The sequence below is a fragment of the Passer montanus genome, unplaced genomic scaffold, assembly GCF_014805655.1.
Source record: "Passer montanus isolate IOZ18808 unplaced genomic scaffold, ASM1480565v1 scaffold94, whole genome shotgun sequence".
Taxonomy (NCBI): domain Eukaryota; kingdom Metazoa; phylum Chordata; class Aves; order Passeriformes; family Passeridae; genus Passer; species Passer montanus.
Window position 1 is genome coordinate 2,328,653 of NW_024374812.1, and position 9,322 is coordinate 2,337,974.

Genomic DNA, 9,322 nt, shown 5'->3' on the forward strand with positions numbered 1-9,322 from the left:
CACTTAGTAGCTACCAGTGGTCCTGTTCTCTAGGACTTTTTAATTGTTTTTTATCCCATTTGTGGTTTTTGCTTTCCACAATATGCTGTGACAGGATGGCTCTTCACTGTGTAAAAACGAGTTCAAGTCTTATCCCTGTTTAAGCATTCCTTTGTTATAGAGGCAGTAAATGTATTGTTTATACCTTGTCACCATCATTCCACAATTTGGACTGACTTAAGATGAAGGAAGAGGGCAGGTTTAGATTAGATATTAGGAAGAAATTCTTCCCTGTGAAGCTGTAGAAGCCTTGGCAAGGTTGCCCAGAGAAGCTGTAGATTCTCCATCCCTGGAAGTGTTCAAGACCCATCTGGAGCAACCTGGTCTAGTGGAAGGTGTCCCTGCCCATGGCAGGGGTTGGAACAAGATGATCTTATAGGTTCCTTCCAAACTATTCTGTGATTACTTTCTAGCCTTTAATTGGATTTTTCTTCAGCTCTCCCTTTTTATATTTTATGTGGTTTTCTCTGTTTTCACTGGGAGACTTTATAGCCTATCTAATTTTAGATTATATTAGAGAGGCTATAGCCTCTCTAGCCTATCTAATTTTACAAGAAAACACTACTTTGAAACTTTGATTCTGCTAAAATGACTGTTGAATTTTGCTGGGTCTGGAATAGACAAGAGCTGTCTGGCCAAGGGACTTTGAATACCTGTGAGCATCTGGGCTAAAGAGTCCTATTGACTCTGGGGGTCTCCTCATCATCTAAAGGGGAAGCTACTGATTCTTAACATTCAGTTTCCCTTTTTGACCACTTCCTAGCCCCACACTGACATTTCCAGAGGGCGTTCCACTTCTGTCTCCAGATCTCCTGCAGTGCTAGAACCAGTGCCTCTGTGTGTGTGTGTGTGTGTGGTTGGTTTTCCCCTGTGCATTGCTTTACACTTATCACTGCTGAGCTTTGTCTGCTGGTTTATCACCCAGTCACTCAGGGCAGTGAGACAACATTGCCTCAACACCTCTCCAGTGTCTGAGTGTGCTCAGCAACTGCCAAGCAGCTTAGCTGCAACATATTACAGAGAAAAGCAAAAATGTGCAAAGCAAACACTGTCTCTTCTTGCTTTTCATCTACAGAGCATTTTACATCATTCTGGGTAAGGAATAATAATTGCACAAGTGAAAAATTCCTGCTGGAAAGGAGGCTTTCCTCTACCTGCTGTAAAATTTCAGTGCCTGTAGTGCCCTTGCACACATTACTCCATGAGCAGGTTGATCATGGAGCAGAGCTGTTTCCTTTGGGGGCTTGGATATGCAGGGAAGCACTGCTCCAGCTGGGATGTCTGTTCTCTCCAAATCTGCTACGTGGGGGTCAGGCAAGTGTGAAGCCCAAGAGAGCTTCCAGCAGCTAAAGGGGCTACAAGAGAGCTGGAGAGGGACTTTCATTAGGGGCATGGAGTGGTAGAACAAGGAAAAAGACCTTAAGCTGAAGGAAGGCAGAGTTCAGTTAAGTATTGGGAAGAAATTCTTCCCTATGAGGGTGGTGAGGCCCTGGCCTCAGGTTGCCCAGAGAAGCTTTGGATGTCTCATCCCTGGAAGTGCTCAAGTTCAGGTTGGATGGGGCTTGGAACAATGTTGTCTGGTGGAAGGGGTCCCTGCCCTTGGCAGGGGATGGAATGGGATGATCCTTAAGGTCCCTTCCAACCATCCTGTGATTCCATAAGAACCTGTGGCACTGCTCTGGAACCGCTGAGCTCCCACCTTTGCAGTGGGACACTCCCTGCATTTTGTCTCTGTTGCTCCCTAAATTCCCTCTCTGGCATATCCCTGTTGTTTCTGAGCATCTTCAGGAGCAGACAGAGGTCAGACAAGGAGCTTGTGTCTTTTAAGGCAACCAGAACAGGAACAAAGAGTCTTTCCATTTAACATCTACTTCAGAGAGTGAGAGCTGTTGGAAAAAAAATAAAGGTCTTTTTGATTTCACATTGCAAAAATTCCCTATCTAACATAAAGTCCCACAAAACAGAACTTTACTATCTTATAGCTAACCCTCTGCTTTAAAGACAACAAAAATGGCACGTCCCCATTTCTGTTGAAGGAATATTTTTAACCAAGAGATGTTTTTTCAGCCTAGATGCATGATAGATCAAGGGGAAAACCAGGTTTCATTGACTTTTAAAACAACCTCCATTTCAAGACAGAAAAACAAACCTTTTGTACTGTAACAAACAACATCCTTACAGTACAAGTACAACTCTCAGATCTGAAATATTATGGCCAGATGCATATTGTCACATTTGAATGAGGATGCTGAAATAGAAGGTTTTCATTTTGTTCCTTGTTTCTTTAAAATTTATTTTAAAACTCATTATGTCCTTTACCAAGTGCTCTCAGCAGAATCCTGGACTGTTTATTTCATAATTGATTCATTAAGGTCAAGGCCTGTACAAGCTACTGTGCAAATTCAAAAGCAATCTTGGAGGTGTAGCCACAATTCAAGAGCATGACTGATGATGTCAGCCCAAATTCCTCAAGAATAAACTGTGGTTTGCTGCCATGTGTTAACAAGCAGAAACACTTGGTTTCTAGGATTTACCCAGTCAAACTACAGGAAGCTGAAACATCTGGCTTGTCAAAATGGTCACAAGGTTATAGAGGCAATGACAAAGATGTCAGAAAATTCAGTCCAGGAAATGAATACAGTTTAACCACAATGTAAGTTTAGTCTCTAAACACACTGTCTTACCTTGCTGATGCACTGATTTCTATCTTTTTTAGATTTTTGTTCTCCATGAATGAAACTCATGTATTTTCATTTTCAATACATGAAACTCATGTATTCACATGGAAGTGCTAAACATCATGATGGTTTTTAGTAAGTAATTCTTACCACCTCTCCTCCTATTTCTTACATTTGTGATGAGAATTATTAGAAGTGACTTGCCCATTGTGACCCAAATGGAAATAAAAAAATGCAATGAGCCATAGCTATGTGACCTCAAGCCAAACACTTCAAACTCATGTACCTAAATATAGACACCTAAATAAATGGCCTGGTTTTCAGGAGCACTGTGTGACTCTCAGAGTTGTAGGTGCTCTTAAAAATCAAGATGCTTATTCAGGTACCTAAATACAGACTGAGCTTATGAATATATTATCTAATTTGCTTCAGAATGTAAACAACTAAGAAAATAAAAAAACTACTAGAAATTCTATTTTTATATGTGCTAATTAGAAGGCCACAGAGTGTAATTCACTGCAAGACACAATTTACTCCTCTAAAGCAAATATTGTGGTAATTAATGTTTATTAATTGTTGAGAAGTAGAATTTAGGAGCCCTGTTTTTGAAGCAGTGCTAGACAGGTTTGATGGAGAAGTCCACTGTATGAGATTTATATGCCTTTATTAATCTTTATCCTTAATTATTTAGATTAATACAGGAAGTCTTTCCAAAATGTCATTTTAAGGAGCTTTGTTTATTTTGAGACATCATTAAAAAATTTTTGAATGTTTCAGTCTCCTTAAGTGTGATCCATAATCTTCAGGCTTCTGGTGTTTTTCTTTCTTCTCTGAAATTTTCATTCATTATTCTGGCACTTTTAAGTGACTACTGAAGGCATAATTGAAGTATCATGGGAAGCAGAAGGCTGTGTTATTAGTCAGCATGACACCACACACACATCCAGCTAATGGAAAATAAGCAGCTCAAGCAGGTAAGTAACAATTGAGACTGTATTTTTGAGCCTGAATTGTGCCTAGAAATGAAAACTTAATTTCTCAACACTTCTACTAAGACATAGTTTGCTTACACACTTTATCTTTGTGTATGCTTGTATTTATATAATTGCTTTTATATATTTTAGCACTGATTTTCTAGAGATCACATCAGTGACTGACAGTGGATGATGCCAGTGCTCCTGTCCTGCCAGCCCTTGTGCAAGGGGAGCATTGGGGGTGGCAAAATGGAAACGGTCTTGGTGACACAGATATTTTTGGGCAGTCACAGCTTCCACAGCACTGAGTCACTGCAGCAAAGCAACCTCTAAGCAGTGTCCTCCTTCCACATCAGCCAGAAGGAAGGCTCTGCCCCCTCCTCCTGCTCTCCCAGCAGTGTGACACAGCTCCAGAAGGGATAGCCAGTCCATTCAGGAGTTATCTCCTACTGAGGCACTGATCTGCCTGGCTTACCCTTGCAGTGTTGCACTCTAGCTTGAAGCTTTTCAGGTATTTGGCACCCTGAATGTCTTAAAAACCTGAAGGAAAATGTAAGCTGAGTTTAGAGCTGAGCGGGCAAGGGGGGTATTTAAGTTCCTAGGGAGGATGGGAACAGTAAATGGAAGATAAAAAGGAAAGATGAAGCAGGACCTCTAGTCTGTGCCCTTTGACTGCTCCAGGGCCACCTTGGGGAGCAGCCTGCTGTGCCATGAATGTCCTGTTCAGCCAGCCCACCAAGACATCCAGTGGCATGGCACCTTCCCAGGCTGTGACATCCAGTGGCATGGCACCTTCCCAGGCTGTGAGAGCTCAGAGCCCAGCAGGCAGGACAGCCCCAGTTTCCAGCTCCTTTGCCCAGCTTCCCCCTTTGACCCCTGTACAAGGATGCCAATGCTGGAGTGTCTCTATGTGGAGGGATAAATGTTCCTTCCCAGGGTGTGGCAGCTCAGGGCAGATGTGATTCCAATAAATCACCTGGATCTATCCTGGCTTGTGAATGTGTAGAGAATAATTTCCTACAGACCCACACACCTGAATGTACAAACTGTGCATGTGCACAAAACCTCTGAACCAGGTTGCAAGGCCAGAGTCTGTTGCAAAAATTTAGCTGGATATATTGATTACTACCCAAAGGACAGAATAAAACCATCTCCTGCTGATTCAGGCCTCTTTATTATTTTAAGAAACAATGAGTTCATTGTGATGAAACTGGCTTTTAACAAAGTGGTGCTTGATCTTACTTCACGGTAAGCAAGGACCAGTTGCCAGGTTTTCAGATAGTAAAACATTCTTTGGTTTATTTTCTCAGAAAAAGGAACTCCAAACCTCAGCTTTAATGCCTGAAACACCCTAGTAATTATCCTTTTTTTATCTGCGTATTATTTCAGTTCTATAAACAAGCTTAAAATAGCAAATTGTAATATTAAGATTTGGGCAGAAGAATATCAAAGGCAGTATCTTCAGCTCTAGTGAATTACTTAAAGAGCAGAACTATTTGAGTATCTCAAGCTGCTTATCCATTTTAACCTGGGAATCACATTCGGGGGGCCATGGCCTGAAAGGGAAATCACTTGATTTTCTTCTAGTGTCATGCAAACAGAAGGACACAATGCTTTTCTGAGCATTGATGGTCTTCAGAATAAAGGTCAGATAAAAGGCCAGTGCCTTGAAACTGCTTGTGCATCTGTGTCAGCAGTTACAAAGACCAACACTATGAGCCCAGTGTGTTTAATTCAAATGAGTCAAGTCTGGCTACAATTGACACCTTTGAGGGGAAGGTGTGACAGAGCCCCATCTTCAGCTTGGATCCTGCTTTACCAGTGCAAGATCCCACAGCAAGAGTAGTTTGGACATGCAGTGCTGAGGGACCACACCCACAGAGCCTCTCTTGCCTCTTATTTGGGTCAGATCTTCACAGAAATCACTGGCAATTGCCTCTGAGCAAGGACACAGGAAAAAGGGAATGCCAAGTTTTTCTATTCCACAATTATGCTTTGTAAAGAACATGATCCTCCTTAGGTTTAGATTTCTCTGCCCAGCTATGATTACATTATCTGAGAAATGCATTCAGAAAAAGATGTTTTCTGCCTTTGTAGACTACCTAGAAGTTGCTTTATGGAAGCAGAATGCCTATATAGATAATTTAGATATTCAGACTCTCCTGGTTTATGTTTTGCAGATTTCTGAAAAGTAATGAGGTTGCCTTTTCCTCCTCCCTTCACCCCAGCAGTGCACACACTCCAGAGCAGGAGCTTCTATTTTGGAAAAATGGGCAATTTTGTTGTCAGGACTATTCATACAGAAATGTCATTGCAGTGCTTGGTAAAACAATTCCATTTCCTCATCTGCAGTTCTACCTTGTTCCAGGTAGGAAGGTGATCATTTTCATTTCAGTCCTCTGCAAATAGGCACAGCAAGCTCCAAAGGCCCATCCACTACTGGAGAGCTCTGATGTCTCTCAAATTTATCAGGAGCTGTTTGCAATCCCAGTCAGGGCTGTTACAGTGCTATTGATGGGAGATGTAGGATCTCCTCTCCAGCACTGAAGTTCTTGTTTTTGTAACCAAAATCCATGTTAGGGCCTTCAAGCAAAGTATCCCATGTGACAATCATCTGCCCATTTGCCATCACTCTTTCCCCACTTGCCTTTTTCAAAGCTGGAAAGATGATGCATGGTGTCTCTAGAGCAGGAAAAGTGCAGCTGGGAATGTTAGAGTTGTAGTTCCTACTCACAGGCAGCTGCTACTCAGCCCTTCTAGGCAATGCTCCTCCATAGGGGCTGGTTTTATGAAAGGAAGTTGTCATTTCACTCAACAAGAAACTTGTCCATAGCCTTTAAATTACAAGGTTTGCAATAAAACCAAAATATTTTTGAAGACTGTGGGGTACAGCTGTTTCATCATCCTCTTAAAAACTTTGAATTAAGAGATTTGAAATATTTCTCCTGAGTGTTTTGACTGTAACTACAAGAAGTGCAATCTACCAGTAGCACACATCAGGAAAACATGTAGCTCATCCAAAGCCTTCCAGACAGCCATTGCTATCAATAACCAGGCAGGAGTGCTCTGATGAGTGGGAGCAACAGCTTTTGAGCCATACAGACTTTGCAGCAGTAGGTAATTGTCATTATTACCCCAGAGTGAGGAAACAGGGATGAAGTGATTCACCCAAAGAGCACCGTGAGTCAATAAGGGGGGCTGGGAATAGACTGCAGAATTCCCTGCATTATCCATTGCAGGCCTCAGATAATATCATTTCATAAATGCTCTATCTTTGTAAAGACTTCAGTGCTATAATTATCCTCCCAGGACTCTCATGGAAACAAGATATTTATAACTCCATTAAGCCTTTCCTGGTAATTTTATGATCAAAGTGAAAAACCCAAATAATGCTGTGCCAATCAGTCGCATGTCCAATGTCATCCAGAATGGCCACATGATGAAAGCCTCTCCTTGGCTGCTGCAATTAAGTGCTTGCTATCTTCTGACTGCCTTTCCTGTGTCCAATTCCCCTTCTACCACATGGGGGACAGGCAGTATTTTTTGCAGTGTGATGAGCCATGCATTTAGAATGTACCAAATAACTGGGAAAGATGCTTGTTGCCAGCAAAGCCTACTGGTTTGGGCTATAAATGCTTCCTAAAATCCTTTCATGTGTGCCAGGTTCACCTAAAATGAGCAAAGCCATCTCAGTATTTCCACTAACCTTTGTATGTCCTTAAAATTGCAATGCAGATGCCAAAACTAACTGTAAACAACAGGTTAGGGACTGAGGCTTTTGGACCCTGGTTCAGCAAAGCGCTTAAGCCTGTGCTCAAATCAAAATCCATTCTTATTCCCCAGATCCATTTTAAGTGTTTGTTTAAGGCAAAACACATGCTTAAGTTGAGTTTTGCTTGGCAAAGTGCCTAAGCCCAGCACAGAGCAAGGGTCTTAAAATTAATTTTTGAGGGTGAGTCATTATTTTTAGACCACCTCTCAATGGCCACAGCACTATCTTTTAGTCCCCAGACAGCTACTTTGAGGAGGTGTATGTGCTAAGTCTAAACTTTTGGGTTCTGTGACAATCAGTGGCACAGAAAAGAGAAAGACCACTTGAAACACTTGGCTTGAGAGGGGCCTTTGGGGAGGCTCATTAGAGGGAAGACACAAAAGAAGTTGTGATTATTCTGGGAGGTGGCTGCTGATACTGTGGGTGATCTTTTCACTGCACTGACTGCAGAAGATTCACTTACAGGAGGTCAAGAATTTTAACTCAAAATGTTTTCAGGAGTTTTTTATTTCCACAGGAAGATTCATTATTTCAGGGAAAATGTTTATGCTCTCTTCAAAAGTATAAAAAAAATGCCTGGAATGTGTTGGTTTCCTTATTTTTTTTTCCGTGAAACCCTTTTCTAATATACAATTATTAAAGGAAAATTCATGTAACATAGTTTTATTTCTTATTCCTTGTAACACTACATTTCCTGTCTCATTAAGACAACTCTTACCATTGTTTCAATGACTTTGACATGGGAATTTATCAGGTAGAGCTGGCCTTTGCCACATCTGGAGGAGGAAGAGTTACATTTTCTAAGAACTTCTTTTGAGGGATGCTCTACTGCTTTCCCTTTAACACCCAGTGTTCATACAGAAGGTAGAAATAAAAAAGGTAGCTTGAAATACATTTTATTTCTCTGTGGGCTTAAAAATCTTTGGCTTCTTACAGGCTTGTGGTAATGGCATGGATAAAACCTTACTCTGATTCCTGCTATGTCCTGATATGTAGGACAGCTTTTTAACAGCAGGGAGAGTCAGGTAAGAGGACAGATTCCCTATGGAAATTTGGCACTGCTGTATTTAAGAGCTGACTGGACAAGCACTTGAAGAAGAATAATTTAGATACTCTTAATCCACTCCTGCACAGAGTATCTCGATGACCTTTTAATGCCTGTTTAACCCTGTCCCATGGGAAAGTCTTTCCCTCCTCCAGAAGCTTCTGGATTATTTCCAGGCAGAAGACCCCTTTTAGCTCTATCACTTGACCACCACATTGCTTTATTAATCCACCTCCCTTGTTTTTTCCACCTTGGAAAGTACAGCAAGTGCCTGGAGCTGTCACATACAACAGGGCAGTGATGGAACCCCAGTCAGGCCCACTTTTCTTCACCTCTGCCATGAACAGGTATTTCTTTCCTGTCAAAAGCCTGCACTTCCAATAAAAACATGTCCTGCCTTTCAGGACTAGTATTTTCATGGCTGATTCATGACTGATGGGGAGTTGCTAAATCCAGCAGCCCCACAGAGCTGAGGCTGCTGCAGCTCCACAGCCCTGGATCTGGCAGACACACCCACAGATGTTAAAATGTGTGTATCCACTGATGGTTCCAGTGGCCAGCTCAGACAGAAACACTCAGCACCCAGACAAAGAACACCAGTGGCCTCATCCTCCCCTCTGCTCTGGCAGATCAGGGTGGAGGTCTGTGAGTGCAAAATATTTATAAAAATCATCACAGAATCCTAGAATGGTTTGGGCTGGAAGGGACCTTAAAGACCACCCAGTTCCAATCCCTTGCCATGGGCAGGGACACCTTCCTCTAGACCAGGTTGCTCAGAGGCCCATCCAGCCTGCCTTACAAATATTATGGTCAT